Source organism: Sorex fumeus, unplaced genomic scaffold (assembly GCF_029834395.1).
Source record: "Sorex fumeus unplaced genomic scaffold, SorFum_2.1 ptg000072l, whole genome shotgun sequence".
NCBI lineage: Eukaryota > Metazoa > Chordata > Mammalia > Eulipotyphla > Soricidae > Sorex > Sorex fumeus.
Window position 1 is genome coordinate 14972099 of NW_026606129.1, and position 17453 is coordinate 14989551.

Genomic DNA, 17453 nt, shown 5'->3' on the forward strand with positions numbered 1-17453 from the left:
CTAGCCCCCACAGTCCCCCAAGTGACCCCAGAACAGTCGTTTCCTGAGGATCACTGGATGAACATATACACACACGCCCCTCACCTTCCATCTCAAAGACTCGATGAGGAAGGATGGACACACCCACTTATATACATTCATGTTTCTCTCTCTCTCTCTCTCTCTCTCCTCTCTCTCTCCCCTGCCCCCTCCTCACCCTCCCCACCTCCCACATCTGGTGTTCCATAATATATCTATTTTGGATGTCTCCTGTAAGTAAAATCAAACACCATGTGATCATTGTAACTACCTTCTTTCACCTGGCAGCAATACACTGCCAATACACTGCCAATCAATACACTTTTTGAGTTTGAGACCACACCAAGTGGCACTCAGGGGTCACTTCTGGTGTGTTCAGTGGACCATATCCAGTTCTGGGGCTTGATCACATGCAAGGCAAAAGCTTTATCCCTAGGCCCAAAACCCACAATCTTAAAGATAGCTCTACCGTGAAATGACTATCTTCAACTCCTGCTTATTAGCAAATTAGCAAGAACCTCTTCTGCACATGGTGGACAGCCCTCCCACAGCATCTGCATTCTGGCTAATCTCTTCACCTCCTTCAAATCTGTTTGAATGTCACCTCTACACTGAGGCTAGTCCTCGCTATCTTTTTTTCAATCACAACCATCCTCTTCATTCTATAGTCTTGATTCCCTGACATCAGCTCATTTATCTTCAGCCCAGCACATTTCATAATTTAATGTACAATCCATCATATTTATAATTAACCTAATCCTATTAGTCCAGAAAGAGATATTTCTATCTTAAGCTCCGTGGTATATACATACCCCCCAGAACCTGCAAGTGTTCCCAACGCACGTACTCAATACACATGAATGAACCAATGAAGGGGAGCAATCCCATGGAAAATTTTGATGTCCCTTCAAACAGGGCTGAGAGCACAGAGGCTTATGGTTGTTTGCCAAGCCTGCCTAGCTGATCCCAGCTGACAGAATTACATACGGTCCACTGGGCATCACCAGGAGTGACCACTGAGCACCGATGGTATGGCACCCCCCCAAAGAGATACTGAAATGTCTGACTTCTATCAAGAGCCTATCTTGGGGAAAATCAACAAGAACAAAAATGGGCTTTAGGAAATATTGGCTCTATGACTATGACTTCAAAATAAAGGTGAAAAAAAATAGTGGGCTTAAAAAAATTGGGGGGGGATTTTTAGGGGAACATACTCAGTGTTGCTCAAGGGGTACTCCGGACTCTGTGCTTGGGGGAACATGTAGTACTGGCAATTGAACAGGAGGCCTCCTGCATCAAGGCATGAGTTCTGTCCTTGAGTTATTGCTCCAGCTCCAAAGAGAAGGATTCCTAATAACTAACTGTGTCTGTACTAGTGGGAGGTGAGACTAGGAAAGCAAACTAATTCCCAGTAAGAAGGCAAATTTAAGGGCAGAAAAAAAAAACCCTAAGGGCAAGAGAGATGACAGGAGGCAAGACACTTGGCTTGAGTGTGGTTGTAACCCTGCTTCAAATACCTGGTACCACATATAGTCCTCTGAGCCACGGCCAGGGGTCACTCGTGATGAGAGTCAGGAATAACCCCTAATACTGCTCAGTGTGGTCCAAGGCCCACCCCAAAGAATAAAACTAAAGACTGACCTCATAAGGGTTGGGAAGAATAGCTACAAGGGCTGGAGCACATGCTTTCATGCAGGAGCACCATGTTCAATCCCCCGAACACACAATCCCCAAGTATTCTGGGAGTGGTCCAAACCCATCTTAAGTCAACTATAGCCCACCCAATCCCAAAAGGAACGACAGCACCTGTCTCAAAGGGCTAAAGGAGACAACCCTTCATCAAGTCAGTGTGAGGCGTGGCGCAAACAACAGTCCAAACTATTAACTGCAATCATAATAATTACTACAGTTCTTTAGATTTACTACCCCAGATATACAACAATTATTTTGAGACTACCTAGTGACTCTTTCATTAAGATTATTTATGGGTCCCTACTTATGGCATTTGGGGGAAAGGTTACACTTTAATTACTTGATCTCCAAGTCTTATAAATTAATTTCAATCCTAGCACTCTTCAGTGTAAAACATTTAGAATTTCTGCCCTCAAAAATAAAGGGTGAAGGGCCCAAAAGATAGTACAGTGGATAGGGTGTTTGCCTTGCACACATCTGATCCAGATTTGATCCCCGACAACCCCTCTGGTCCCTGAGCACTGCCAGAAATGATCCCTGAGGGTACAGCCAGGAGTAAACTCTGAATACTGCCAGGTGTGACCAAAATACAAAGAAAAAACATTTTAAATAAAAATAAGTTTGGTGAGCAATATACTTAAGTGGTAAAAAGCATCTTTCATGTATATAATCCCTGGCAATAAAAATCACTAATAAAAAGTAAAGTACAGTACTTTCTTTTGGGCAGTCACTGTCACTGTCACTGTCCTCCGGTTGCTCATCAACTTGCTTGAGCGGGCCCAGTAACGTCTCCATTGTGACCAACTGTTACTGTGTTTGGCAAACCGAATACATCACGGGTAGCTTGCCAGGCTTTGCCGTGCGGGCGATATACTCTCAATAGCTTGCCGGGCTCTCTGAGAGGGGTGGAAGAGACGAACTCGGGTCAGCCATGTTGGTTTTGGGCAGTACAAGAGATCAAACCCAAGGGTTTATGAAAGCCATGCTCTACCACTGAGCGACATATCCAGTCCCTAAAAAAATAGAGCATATTGTTGATTTAATTAGTATTCAGCTTAGTATATATTTGCTAAATCAGATGAAGCATGAGGGCATCATCTTATTATCATACTTTTTACAACTTATCCTTCCACTAATGGTTTTAACATACAAATATACATAAGACAGGTCAAGATAATATGATAGATTAAAATGTTTTAAGTATCTTAAGTCAACTATAGCCTAACATCACCTAACATTTATGCTTCTTTCTGTTTTTAGTGCCAGTGACCACACCCATGTCTCATGTCTACAAGGCATGTGCTTTTCCACTGAACCATATTTTGGCTCCAGCTTCTCTTTATTTCAAATTTCTATCCACAAAATATCATAATCTTGCAAGTCAACTGCATTTCCTACAGTGTAAGCACATTTAGGCATTTGAAATGTTAACTTTTTTGTGCACGGGGGGAGGGGGGGCCCACACTTGGCAGTACTCAGGTGTTACTCCTGGCTCTGCAGTCAGGAATTAATCTTAGAGCTGCTCAGGAGACCATATGGGATACCTGTGATCAAACTTGGGTAAGCTGTATGCAAAGCAAACACTCTACCTGCTGTACTATATTGTTCCAGTCCTGGACTCACTGCTTCTTACCATAAACCCAATCTAATATTTTTTTGAGGGGGAACAGGGTGGGATTTGGGGGCCACACCTGGTAGTGTTCAGGAGCTGCTCCTGGCAGTGCAGAGCTGAGGATCAAACCCAGGCCTCCTGCATACAAAGTATGCACTACCCACTGCTGAGCTGTCTGTCTCCCAAACTTAAAATTTTTCAATTAATGTTTGACAACGCTAAGTCATGATTAGGAAAAAATAAATATCACACTCTGAAAAATGGAATCTCTATTCAGTAACTCCTCTGAACACTGCAGGACAGGGTGCTGGGGGACACACCTGTCTAGTACCCAGGGACTGTGTGGTGCTGGGGTTGAACCCTGGACCCCTAAAACCAACCAAGAGTTCAGCCCACGGAGGAAGCTCTCCAGCCCAGTACATATTTCTTTAATAAATTATCTGGCAATGCTAAAGTCGTTCTCAGATGCAAAAACTCTTAAGCAGTCATTAACTCCCACCAACAATGATTTAAAAAAAAAATATCTGTAGAATTGCTAGAATCAAGCACTGCAAGCATCAAGCAGGTAAGATCTGAGACAGTCATAGTGACAGTCCTAGGTGCATCCTATAAATAACTGAGCGACACTGATTCCGTGCGTGGTTTCAGTAACACGTGAGCACCACTTGCTGGGGCTGCGACTCCAATCAGCAGGAATTCATCCATTCAACTATCACCTAAATCCATATCCTTCCAGTCATGCATTAGGGCGCCCACTTCAAATTCTCAAGACCGAAGAGACAAACTCAAGTTTACATGCATTTGGAACTAAATCACCCTGAAAGCATCTTCAGTGTTTGCAAGTCACTCTTTCTTCTTCTCATTTTATATCCTAGTACAACGCTCTCAGCAGAGCTCTGGGAAGATAACTTCATAGTTCAGGTTTTACAGAAAACTGTAATCTGTAAATGTCAAATGCAGATGGCACAGGGGTTAAGGAACTTGTCTTGCTGGTCGCGACTCTGGTTTACGCCCTGGCACTGTGTATGGAACCCTGATGCAGCTTCAGCAGCACAGCCCATGAGCACTGCTGGGTGTGGCCCGCAAATTCCTCAAAAAAAAAAACAAAAAAACTTTAAACCAAATTTAGGGCATTTTTGTTAGATTCACATTTTCCAACAACATCCCTTGCTTCATGACTGACTGTATACAGTCCCCTGAGCAATATCATCGTGATCCCTTAGCACAGAGCCTAGAGTAAACCTTGAAAAGCCAGGTGAGGCCCCAAAACAATAATAGTAATAATACTGTCACTGTCACTGTCCTCCCGTTGCTCGACGATTTGCTCGAGCGGGCCCAATAATGTCTCCCTTGTGATGCTTGTTACTGTGTTTGGCATATCGACTACATCATGGGTAGCTTGCCAGGCTTTGCCGTGCAGGTGAGATACTCTCAGTACTTGCCAGGCTCTCGGAGAGGGGCAAAGGAATCAAACCTGGGTCGGCCAGGTTGGCCGCATACAAGGCAAATGTCCTACCCGTGGTGCTAAATAATTTAAAAAAAAAAAAAAAAAACTTATTTTAACCTGAATTTAGAATCTGAACCTAATCACTGGTTATTTCAAAAAAAAAACAAGGCAAAAAAAATTGAATGGTTAACTGAACCTTAATTTTTACCCAGCTTTTTAAGCTACCACTAGACTATCTTAGAATGTGCTGTGTAGGGAAGAAAACTGCTATGAACTTTAACCTGCTTTTTAAAACTTGAATTTTTAATTCTCAGCTTCCTGTTTTAGTAACTCAAGCACAGGTAAAAGCATTTTCTTCCAGATGAAAACAAGTCAATATATATACTACAGATGATGTCTACAGTAAGGGGCGCTTTACAGTTATAAAAGTAGATCACAAAGTAAAGTTTATGACATCCATTCTTAGCTTTAACATAGTAAAGAACCCAGTTATTCTAGAGATAAAAATCATTAGAGGGCAAAGTTGGATGTAATATCAAATTTCAGCTGACAGTCCTATCTCCAAACAACTGCCCAGAAGTTACATATTGACACCTCTGTCTGCACTGCCTTGACACATCAAAATCTGTACCAACATAGGTTAAGGCAAAATAACAAGACATACACGTTCTTTTTTGGTTTTGTGAACCACATGAGGCTGTATTCAGGGCCCTGCCGTGCATCAAGGATCACTCCCGGTAGGTCTTGGGGGACCAAATGGGGTGCTGGGGATCAAACACAGGCCAGCCCGGTGCAAGGCAAGTGTTTTACCTGCGTGCTATCTATCCAGTCCCTTTATTTTTTTTTATTCATTCCTTTTCATTTAGAAACAGGATATATATTCATGAAATGAGAAGGCAACAGACAATTCAAAAGCAAGCCCTAAATTTGAAGAAACGCCTTTAATGCTACCAGTTTATGGCCCAAAACTGTAGCACTGTACATTGTAGCACTATGGCCCAAAACAACTATGAGCCTAAAACTATGGCCCAAAACAGAAAAAAAATTTTTTTCCCAAGAAAGATGCATGATTATGAACTTCCCTTTCCAAAACTTGTAAATGTCTCTGAATCTGAAAATAACCAAGAAGATGTGCTCACTTAAACAATTCTGTAAAATTAATGCTGATCATGTACTTATTTCTCACTTGAAAATTGTGAGATTCTTAAGACTTAATTTCTATTTCATTTTATATTTGTAGCTAATTTGGCCTGTGCAAGAATAAACTATAATCAGTTCAATAAGCTCATGAGCAGGCACAGAGTAGTAATCTTGTCCTATGAGGCTAGTTAGAGGTGTACCTCATGAGATTTTCAATTGCCATATTTTAACGTGTTGCTGTTTTTTGGTGTTTTTGTGTTTATCAAACGCATAATATAGGAATACATTTCCAAAGCATATGCAAAACAAAACGTGAACATTTTACAGCAAGCACTCTAATATCCAGACATTACGACTTCCTTTTCACCTCATACACAACAGCAACATCTAAGTTTCTAGTTTCCCTTTTTCAAGTCTATTATTCCCAACTCTTCAATAAGGATTTTCAGTTCACAAAATAGAGCCAAAACTCTAAGCTGATGGGGGGGGGGGGGGGATTTACTCAACTTTTAACTGTGGCCCCGTTGGAATATCCTAGGGTACAAGATGGGGCGACAGTTGAGAAACCTTGCACCAGATGACTAAAGAAAACAAGTTTGAAGTCCATGGGAAAGACTTTTAACTCAGTATAAAATGTATAAACTATTAAAGACAGGTCTCCTATATTCCTAACTATACCTATCCTTCCATTATGTTCCAGCTGACAAAATCAGAATACTAAAATATTTTATAATGTTTTAGGAGGGTTATTTTCAATCTGTTCATCAAAATCCTACTTCGACTGCAAAAAGATAGCAGCAATGGGAATGCATTAAGTATGTGAAAGGGGCTCAGGCAGTGCCATCTACTCTAAGGGCAAGTTAGAGCATTAGCGCTATTAGGACAGATGGGACAGTACAAGAGCTAAGGCCCTTGCCTTGCAAGTGGTGAGACTCACCAGACCTCCAGGAGCAGCTCCTGAGCCCCACTGAATTGGCCCAACTAGCAACCCCTCTAAGTCCTTCTCCCACATACAAATAACCTATAAAATCCCACTGATTTTAACTTCGTTTCAGATAACACTCTTCTTCATAAGCATATATACGTACTCCACAAAAGTACAAGCCCAAATATGCAAGCAGCTGGACAAAGTTAGAAGCATCTGAAAAGAATTACTAGCAAATGCTAAGTTTCTCTTTCTTGACTAAACCATGCTTAAATGGACCTTTGAACATATCTGTGCCACTCTGAGAGAGTAATTCTGAAAAACAGAGTGCAAAATAAGTCACAGCATTTTGTCAAGTTAATCCATTCTTTCCCTTTATGGATCACACTTCGGTGATGCGGCCCAAGAAACTCATTGCCAAACCAAGTCCAGTTTTTTCCTATTTTCCAGAAATTGTAAAAGTATAAAATGTTTTGCACTTCGACCTAGGTATTCCTGGAAAACTGAATACATTATGTAATATAATATGCCATGTCTAAATAGTCTTGTCTATGAATACAACTATTCCAACTATCTCTTGTAGTCTATCTTCTACTTATGCCTTTAAATGTGATTCTTACAGTGTACCTGGTAACAGGTAATGACACATTTAAAGTGATACTGATAGTTAAAATTTACATCTTCTGGTCGGAGTGATAGGACAGTGGGCAGGGCATTCGCCTTGCATGCGCTGACCCGGTTCTGATCCCTGGCATCCCATATGGTCCCCAGAGCACTGCCAAGAGTAATTCCTGAATGCAGAGCCAGGAGTAAGCAACACCTGATCACTGCTGGATGTGACCCTCACCAAAAAAAAGAAAAAAAATGTATTTTGTTATAAAGAAAATGTAGTATGAGACTAATACCCAAGGGCAGTAGAAACAAGAGCCAAGAGGACTGGTCCACAGCTGAAAGCTTGCCACAAGTGGAGGGCGAGGACAGTTAGGACAGAGAAGAGACCACTGTAACAATGAGAGTTGGAAATGATCACTCTGGACAAGAACTGAGTGCTAAGAGGAGGCAAAGGGATAATATATTATTGTATAACAATAATCACTGACAGAGCCATAGAGGCACACTGGTGGGGGGGGGGGGGGCTAGGGCTGGAGAGGGTGGGAGAGAAACTGCTGACACTGGTTGTAGGAAATGTACACTGGTGAAGGGATGGTGTTGAACTTCGACTGAAATCCGATCAGGAACAACTATGTAACTGTGTATCTCACAGTGACTCAATAAAAAAATAAAACTATACCTTGCAATCTTTAATTTACTTCAATCTGTTTCTTTTCTGCCTTCTCGTCTTTAAATGAGCCTTTTCAATAACTTACGTTTTTCCTTTTCTAATGACTTAGCACTTCATAAAAATTTTTAGCTGTTGCCCTATGGCTTATTTTTAGTCTTTACTCAACCAATCTACCTTCATATAAGACACTTTACAGACTGAGTTCACTTTCAACTGCCCTTTCTATCTCTGAGCTATTCTCTCACAAAAACAGCTACTAGTAATTGTTTTACAAACTTCTAAAGCAATTAAAAAGGTGAAAATTGTGGTTTTTGTTTATGCATTTATTCTGTAGGTACAGAGTAAAGAACTTTAAAGAACTTTAAACTTTTCGTGAAGAGTAGATTTGCGGGCATTAGGGTTTCTTGGCTTCTGGTCTGTTTTAGGTTTTGATTTGTTTTGAGGCCACATCCAGCAGTGCTCAGGGACCACTACTGGCAGGCTCAGGGAACCAAATGGGGAGCAAGGACCAAACTCAAGTTAGATACATGCAAGGCAATCACCCTACCCAATATACTATGTTCCCGGCCCTATATTTTGTCATTTTGAAAGATACCTTTACAGTGTTTTCTTTTGAGCTTTAAAGCTGTTCATTATTCTCCTGGTTGCATGGTTTCTTGTCTATATGCTTATCTTTCTTTCTGTTACAATGTTCTTCTTGGTTTATCTTAAGATTTTCTCTTTGTCCTTTGCTTCTATCAATCCAAATGTACCTATAGGATTGATGTATTCTTTGGGGGGGAATCTTCAAGGGCTGCAAGTACTTATTCTGCTTCTTATTCTCTAAGCTTTTTCAACACTAATTTTGGAAAATTGTCTAACTTCCAAATATCTTTAGTATCCCTTCTGTTCTTGTTTTCTAGGATTTGTTTTGCATCAGTTAAAGTGCCTGATATTCCTAAGCTCTTCAATGTTCTTTTTCAAAAACTTTTTCTTCATTGGGTAATTTTTACCAACCAAAATCTGTAAGTTCACTGATTTTCAGTTATGCCAAGTCTAATAATGAGCCCAAAGGTATTTTGCAACTTTCACCTGTGTGATGAAATTTCTAGAATTTCCATTCTGATTCTTAGTTTCTCTGAGATGAAATTAAGTATCTTATCGTACGTGTTTTCCAATTGTATTTTTAATACTATAGTTCTTTAAAACTTCCTACCAAATAACATCCTGTCTTCATGTACATGTTTTTCCTCTTGGAAATTCTGTACCTTCGTATTCCTTGCAATACTTTTTGCTGAATGCTGAACAAGTGGTACATGACTGCAGAGACAGAGGTACTTTTTTCAACTAGTAATGAGCATATCTTTTCTTCTTTTAGTAATTTATTTTTGGTTTTGGAGTCACACTCAGTGGTACTCAGGGAGCCTTATGGGATAATGCAGATGGAACCCAGGTCAGCAGCGTGTAAGGCAAGCACCCCACCCACAGTACCATCTCTCAAGTCCAAAAGTTTATAGTTTAGTTCATCTGTGGAGGAGGTGGGCTGAGTTTATGGTTTTCTGCAGGTAGGGGTAGCCCTAGTGTATTACCACAAACTTCAAATACCTGCAGAATGGCTTGTGCCTAAGGAGTGGATGGTTAAATCAAGCAATATCTGATTTTTTGTGTTGTGTCTTTCTATCTTGTTATCTAATCTTGTTCCTGTCCTTGCAAAACCTGGTGGTGGAAAGTTGGGGAATGATGATTTGTTGTTCTCACAAAGTCTTAGGCTCATACTTCATCTCTCCATCTAAGGAGTGTGACCTCAGTTACCCTGGTTGCATTATGGGGTTTCAATGTCCATCCCTCAAGAGAAGATTCGGGGGCCGGAGCGATAGCACAGCGGGTAGGGCATTTGCCTTGCACACAGCCGGCCTGGGTTTGATTCCCAGAATCCCATATGGTCCCCCGAGCACTGCCAGGAGTAATTCCTGAGTGCATGAACCAGGAGTAACTCCTGTGCATCACCAGGTGTGACCCAAAAAGCCAAAAAAAAACAAAAAAAAAAAAGAGAAGATTCATTCCCCCTTCTCTAGTCTGCCCTCATATTTCAATTAAGTTTTGTCTCAAAGGAAGGTCTAAAGCTTCTCTTCCAACTAAGGGCAAAGTTAGATGATAACATGCATGAACTACTGGTATTACAAGGATCTGGAATAAAATGGGTATCTTTGACCTGATCAAGCTGAGAAACACTGACATTAGGTGCTGCTTCAAAACTCTCTTTTGAGCCAGAGAGTCCAAGTAGTTAAGGTACATTCTAACATCCGGACATCCCATTCAGTCCCCAACACAGCACATGCACCACCAGGAATGACCCTGAGCACAGTCAAGTGTGACCCAAGAGCTCAAAAGCAAACAAAAAACAATCACAAACCACTGCTAAACATTATAGGCAACATTTAGACCTAAACCTATTAGCAGCAACTAAACTTCTGCTTCTATTTATCTGTACAGACTTCCTTCTATATTATTAATCTGTTGTTAATCTTAAGTGCTCGAGAGCAGCACAAGAGCGGCAGCGGAAACCTCAAATTCACCTGTGTAAATAGAATTGCTTGAGGAGTGGAGTCAAATTATTGGAAACAGATCCCTTTCAGTTCAACAGTAATTCAGTATCTATTCAGTACCAGACTCCACTTTTTTTTCCTTACAAATTAAAAACCAGTCCTATTAAAGGTTACTTGGCAACCATCTCTGCTTATTTGTGGGTTAAATCCTTACAAATAACTCAAACCTCCCCTGACTGCTCTCTGATAATGCCCCTCTACTTTAGATATTCACATTAGAAAAAGAGACTGTCCACTGTCTCCCAGAGAGGAAAAAATAGGGTGTTTTCCATTAACCAGCGCATTTTCCATTAACTGGACCACAGTCTCAGGTTCTCCACAGACCTGCATCTCTCTTAATACTCCTCTGACTCCACATTTCCTCTGCCAATATGTTCTACTTCCTGTTTTCAAATCTGATATAAGGAAATCTTTTCTAAACCGGATCTCAGTTCCATTCAAGGACTAGCAAGCAAAAGTTGAAAATATCACCAAATACTCCCCGAAAAGTTTGCATTCATTCTGAACAAGGTTTTATGTGATAGGCTAACTTTAAGTTTTAATATACAAATACAAAGAAGTATTTCCAGGAAACTAAAGAATTGTGAAATCAAGTCTTTTTAGGATACCAAATTTCTGGTAAGCTGTTTTCTAAATTCTCTCTCTCTCTCTCTCTCTCTCTCTTTTTTTAAAGGCAACTTCGTTTCAGATTCCCATAAACTCAAGAGTCTTGATGATCTACTACTACCTACCCTGACCACGGGGAGAGATTCCCTTAAGTTCTTGTAACTACTACTTTGAGACTTAGAATCCGATCCATTATTGGAAGAAAAGTCTCAGGAAGAAGGACCATGGCTGGGAAGGTCCTGAATAAATAATCTTAAGTTTTACTCTTTTTCTGAAGACACCATGGCCCGAGCTTTGAGAGATACCCAAGTGTCTAAACCCCTTCAAAGAGAGACACTAGCATCGGGCAGAACACCCTCTGTCCCCCAACCCACTAGGACCACACACACACACACGTTTGAAGAGGCTCAGGAGTCACATACACGTGTGTACACACACACACACACACCTGAAGAGGCTCAAGAGATACCCAGTGTCTAAACCTTTGCAAAGAGACACTTGCATCGGGCAGAACACCCCCTGCCCCAACACACACACACACACACACACACACACACACACACAGTTGAAGGGGACCAGGGTGGAGGCAAAGGGAAAAGCAAAAAAAAGCAAAACAGGTGAGAAACCATACTCTGGGGGAGACCCCCCAGCCTCATTCTGGGGAGAGTTAACTATTTTTAAAACCTTCCTCCGCGCGAGGGCTACCCCCACCACCTGCACAAGGACCGCGGCAACAGCCTGGATGGGTAACCGAGCTCCCGGGGCCAGGAGGAGAAAGCTAAAGCGCTCCCGGGAGGGTGCGTGCGTGCAGCGGCCACTAGGCGCCGTGCAGAGAGAAGACCCCCCGCGAGGAGCCCCCCTCGGCAGAGACGGCTAAAAAGCCTTGGGTGGAAGGGAGGAGAGGGGAGGGAACCACCACGGGCTTGCTTTGAAGAAGACCAGGCGGCGACTTGGGCAGGGGCGACGGCGAGGGGGCTTCCCCCACCACACACACACACACACTTTCCCTTTCCCGAGGAAAGGAAACAAAAGCTGAGATGCAAAAACAAAAACAGAAAGGAAAAAGTCAAAGTCGACGGCGGGACGTGGCGGGGGCGACGAGGAGGAGGAGGAGGGTCGCGGGGCGGAGCGGAGCGGCCGGCCGGCGGGGGGAGCAGCCGGGAGGCGCGGGCGGCGGCCGCCAAGGGAATCCCGAGGGTGGAGCCCCGCGGGGAGAGCGGGGGGCGCGAGGGGAGGACGAGCCGGGGGGCTGGAGGGGCAGCCGAGCCCGGCAGTGCCCGGGGGTCAGTGCCCCTCGGGGGGGAGGGGCAGGGGGCAGCCCGGGTGGCAGGCGCGCGGCTCATCCTTTTCCCAGACCCCCCCCCACACACCCACGGCCCCGCGGCGTGCGGGGGTGGGGGTGGGGAGAGAAGGCGGAGCCCCCCGCCCCCTCCCGAGTTCGGGGTTCTGGAGTGCCTTTACCTTCGCGGGAGGCTGGAGAGGCTCCAGCACGAGCTCCTCCTCCCGCCGCCGGCTCCGCGTCCAAGAGCGGGACGAAGCGCGCTCGGGCCTCCTCCCGCTCGCGACTTCCCCTTTCCCGCGCCGGGGCCCCTGTGGCTGGGCGGCCGCGGGTTCCTGCTGCCGCCGCCGCGGCGCTGCCTCCCCGCCCCCTCCGCCTCCTCCCCTCGGCCTCTCAGAGGCTCGCCCTGGAGGCCGCCATCTTCGCTCGGGCTGCCAGCCACCGCGCTCCAGCACGCCTGCGTCGCCGCCGCCCCGGCCGGTCACGAGACCCCGTCAGCTGAGGCCGGCGCTTCCGCCTCGGGCCCCGCCCCCCGCCGGCCGCGCCCCCGCCGCCCCCTCTCTCCCTCCCTCCCTCCCCCAGCTCGCATGCGCAGAAGTGGAGGGCCGGCGCCGGAGGGCGGCCCCGGAGTCCCCGCCGGCGCCGGAGAGACCCGCCCCTCGGGGGCGTGGCGGGGTGGGCACGCCCCCCTCGCCGCCGCGCCGGGAAGGGCGGGACACGCCCCCCTCCGGCGTGTTCTCGGGGACCACGCCCCTCGGCTTGTGACTCGCTGCGCGCGCAGTGGTGGGTTCGGGTTGATCGGCTGAGGTCCTGTCCTGTTTTCAAAAGTTCTTGGCAGACTGACCTTTGACTTCTAGTGATAAGGAGTAGGCAAGAGGCAATCTGGACATCTCAGATTATTGCCCAGAGGTTTCAGTCCTCTGCGATGGCCCAAACGAAGCCGAAAGGGGTTCCCGGATGCCTCTTGCCTTTTTTTTTTTGCCGGGAGTAGGGCCAGGAAGCTAATACTGATAACGCCTCTATTTTTGTTGTTGTTGTTGTTGTCATCTTCAACTCTAACGCAGGAATGGCTGTTTTGCAGAGAAATCAGGTTCTGTCTTTCCATTAGTTTGAACTTGGTGTTGGAAGCCAAAGCAATCTGACCTGCAGAATCTGCCCTCTAGATAACCATCTCCCAAGACTGCCTAAGGGAACTGGGGGATGGAAGACTGGCTAGAGACCCCGGAGTATTGTGTCACCTGTGGCCAGAGGTTTATAAGGACGTTCCTTCACTCCCAGACCTCAGCTCTTAACTACAGTTCAAAACTAAGTGATTCTGCTGCAGACTTCACGAGACAGGGGTGTAGTGTGGCTTGCTTGCAAGTATACTGTTTGTTTTGCCATAGCCAGCTTTGCTCAGGGTTTTTTTCTGGCTTAGTACTCAATCACCCCTGGCAGTATGCATAGGGAACATAGGGGATGCCGGGGTCAAACCCGGCTGGCCTTGTGCAAGGGAAGGCCCTACCCACTGCGCTATCTCTCTGGCCCTGGATACATATTTTTAAATGATTAAGATCTGTTAAGGAGTTTAATACTTCTTGTTTGGCTCATTTTGTTTGTTTACTTGTTTGTTCTTTAGAGACAGAGATTGCAGATTTTTAAAAATGCCTGGTTCTTATAGGCTTTACTTTACCTTTGGCCTTATCTTAGGAGATTAAAATAAAAACTGCATTTATCCTAAGAACTACAATACTCTGTACTGCATCGGTAAAATAGGTGCACTTAAGGGGTGGTAGCAGAAATAAGCTTGGGTGTGAAATGATGGGACCACCCACTGTAACTGTCACTGTCCTCCTGTTGTTCATCGATTTGCTCAACCAGGCCCTGTAACACTGTGAGACTTGTTACTGTGTTTGGCATATTGAACACGTCATGGGTAGCTTGCCAGGCTCTCTGAGAGGGGCAGAGGAATCGAACTCTAGTCGGCAGTGTACAAGGCAAATGCCCTACCCACTGTGCTATTGCTCCAGACCACCCACACACACACACACACACACACACACACACAAAGAACATGTGCATACACACACACAGAGAGAGAAAGGCCACAGAAATAGAGAAAGGAGGGTTAAGAATCTTCTTATTTTGTCCCATGGCAACACAACAGTTTGTGTGGCATTGACAGGTCAGAAAGCCTTCCAGTAACCCCAAAAGCAGATCTGGGGAATGTTCTGGTTGTTATACAGAGAAGCAAATCTATGGAGATGAGAGCCTTGCCAAAGTAACCTAACTCCTTCCTAGAGGTTAGCAGGTGTTTGCTCACAGAGCTTGTAGCAAAGACTAATGAACTTTTATATCCTCATCTAACTGCCTTTTTGCACAGTATTTGAAACAAGTAAATTGGATTCTTGGGGTTGATGGAGCTTCAGGCTTAACTGCCACAACTCTGGTAAGAGAAATATTTGCCTCCCAAGATACTTGTGTTCTTGCAATTTTTGAAACCCATTTACCTTGTATTCAGCCAAGTTGCTTCATCTTTCCTAAGTGTTTGTGTTGACTTTTGTTGTATTTTATTTTGGTGTTGTTTTTTTGCCTTAAGTGTTGCCTGATGTGGCTCTCCCTGTTTTCTGCTGATCCCTCCATCTAGCCCAGCCACAGTTCTACAGCTTCAGGGCCCATTTTTCTTTTTTTCTTTTTGGGTCACACCCAGCATTGCTCAGGGGTCAGTCCTGGTTCTGCACTCGGGAATTACTCCTGGCGGTGCCTGGGGGATCATATGGGATATGTTGGGAATCAGGGATCAGATCGAATCCCCGGGTTGACTGTGTGCAAGGCCAACGCCCTACCTGGTGTACTATCACTCCGGCCCCAAGGGGCCCATTTTTCTTGTGCTTTCAACTGCAGCTTACAGGAAGTGGTTTCAAGCCTTTTCACAATTCCCCTAGTTTTTCTTCATTGAAATTGCACACATTTGTCAATATCCTTAAAGCACTGTTACTAAACATAAGAGTCAGGGCAGACAGGAGGTCTTGTCTCTTTTCCAAACCCACTTTTTACATCCGCCTCTGTCTCCTCACTCCCCCCGCTCTTTCAGAGGCATGAAAGACGCAAGCAGGTCCCACAGCTCAAGGGGCTGAAGCACTTGCTCAGCATCCTGGAGCCCCAGGTTTGACCTCTGGCATCTCCTGGCCTGTGAGCACCTCCGGGAGTAACCCTGAGCACTGCTGGGTGTGGCCCAAAACAAACAGAAAACGAATCAAACACAAGGCAGGACCCTCATACTTTTCTTCCCGGGTTTATCTTCTAGCCAAAACCTGAATTTTCACTCATTTTTCCTCACATGTTCATAGTAGCAGCACATCAAATTTATCATCAAGGAGAGGCAACAGCATAGAAGTGGCCCCTAGGGGCTGGTGATAGCACAGCAGGTAGGGGTAGGGCGTTTGCCTTGCATGTGGTTCACCCAGGTTTGATTCCCAGCATCCCATATGATCCCCCAAGCACTGCCAGGAGTAATTCCTGAGTGCAAAGCCAGGAGTAATCCCTGTGCATCGCTGGGTGTAACCCAAAAAGCAAAAAAAAAAAAAAAAAAAAAAAAAAAGTGGCCCTTCAAAAGTAGGTGGCATGGGCCTGACAGACAGAACGGGAGTTAAGGTCCTTGTCTTGCATGCTGCCAACCTGATTTTGGGCCCCAACACCAATATGGGATCAATTATAAACACTGCTGGATGTGGTCCCCATTCCCTTAAATGAGGAGACATCTATTTACACATTTCCAGCTTTTCAGTTATCAAAACTTTTTATCAATAGCCTAATCACTTAATCACTTAACTTCCCGTTAGTCGTCGATGTGCTTGAGCGGGCGCCAGTAACGTCTCCATTTGTCCGTCGCGTGCTAGTGTAGCCCAATGGTATCTCTTCGCTCCGGGAACATGGAGGGCCTCAAACCGATCGTTCATGATCTTGACAAAGAAGTCTGACCATCTGGTAGGTGGGCGGCCACGCGGTCTCTTGACATCCCGTGGAATCCAATCAGTAACAGCTCTAGTCCAACGGTCGTCTTTAAATCTCATTACGTGACCAGCCCATCTGATTTTCGACACCTTGGCATATGAGACAGCGTCCCTGATCCTTGATCGTCGACGGATGTCAGAACTCCGGATTCGTTCTCTCATTTGAGTGAAACGTGATATTCCAAGCATAGCTCTTTCTATTCTTCTTTGGGAGACCTGAATGGTGTTCTCATCTTGTTTGCGTAGGGTCCAGGTCTCTGAGGCATATGTTAATGCAGGAAGAACAGTGGAATCAAAGAGATGTGCCCGGAGCCGGAGGTTCTTCGTCCTCTTAGCTATTTCTTCGACGTTCTTGAAGGCGTTCCAAGCCGCTCTCTTCCTCCTGCTCAGCTCGGGTGCCAGGTCATTTCTCATGTTGACCTCTCGACCTAGGTACACATAGCTGTTGCATTCGGAGATGGTCGTTCCATTGAGAGCGAATGGGGCGTCAGGAACAAGGCTGTTTCTCATAAACATTGTCTTCGTAAGATTCAGCTGTAGTCCTACCTTTCCACACTCACGGTCAAAGTCGGCCAGCATTTGTGCCGCTTGGCTGATGTTTGGTGTTATTAAAACAATGTCATCAGCAAAGCGGAGGTGGTGTAGTTGCCGACCATCTATCTTCACTCCCATTCCTTCCCATTCCAGTCGTCGCATGATGTTCTCGAGGGTGGCACTGAAGAGTTTCGGTGAAATGGTATCACCCTGCCGCACCCCTCTCTTGATATCAACGATCACTTCTTTGTAGAATGGTGAGAGGTGAGATCCTGGTAGTGAATCCGCAATACAGCTCACGGAGGATCCTGATGTATTGGGCTTGAATGCCCTGATTGGCT

The 17453-nt window shown here is 45.1% G+C and overlaps 1 protein-coding gene across 1 annotated transcript in view; it reads right to left on the bottom strand.

Moving 5' to 3' along the window:
- DNAJC13 (DnaJ heat shock protein family (Hsp40) member C13) overlaps positions 1–13036 on the bottom strand; it is a 127655-nt gene extending 114619 nt beyond the window's left edge. Inside the window, exon 1 of the mRNA XM_056129669.1 lies at positions 12769–13036. The gene's annotated coding sequence lies outside the window, so the exon portion shown is untranslated. The remainder of the gene's footprint in view (positions 1–12768) is intronic.
- Positions 13037–17453: the final 4417 nt, after the last annotated feature.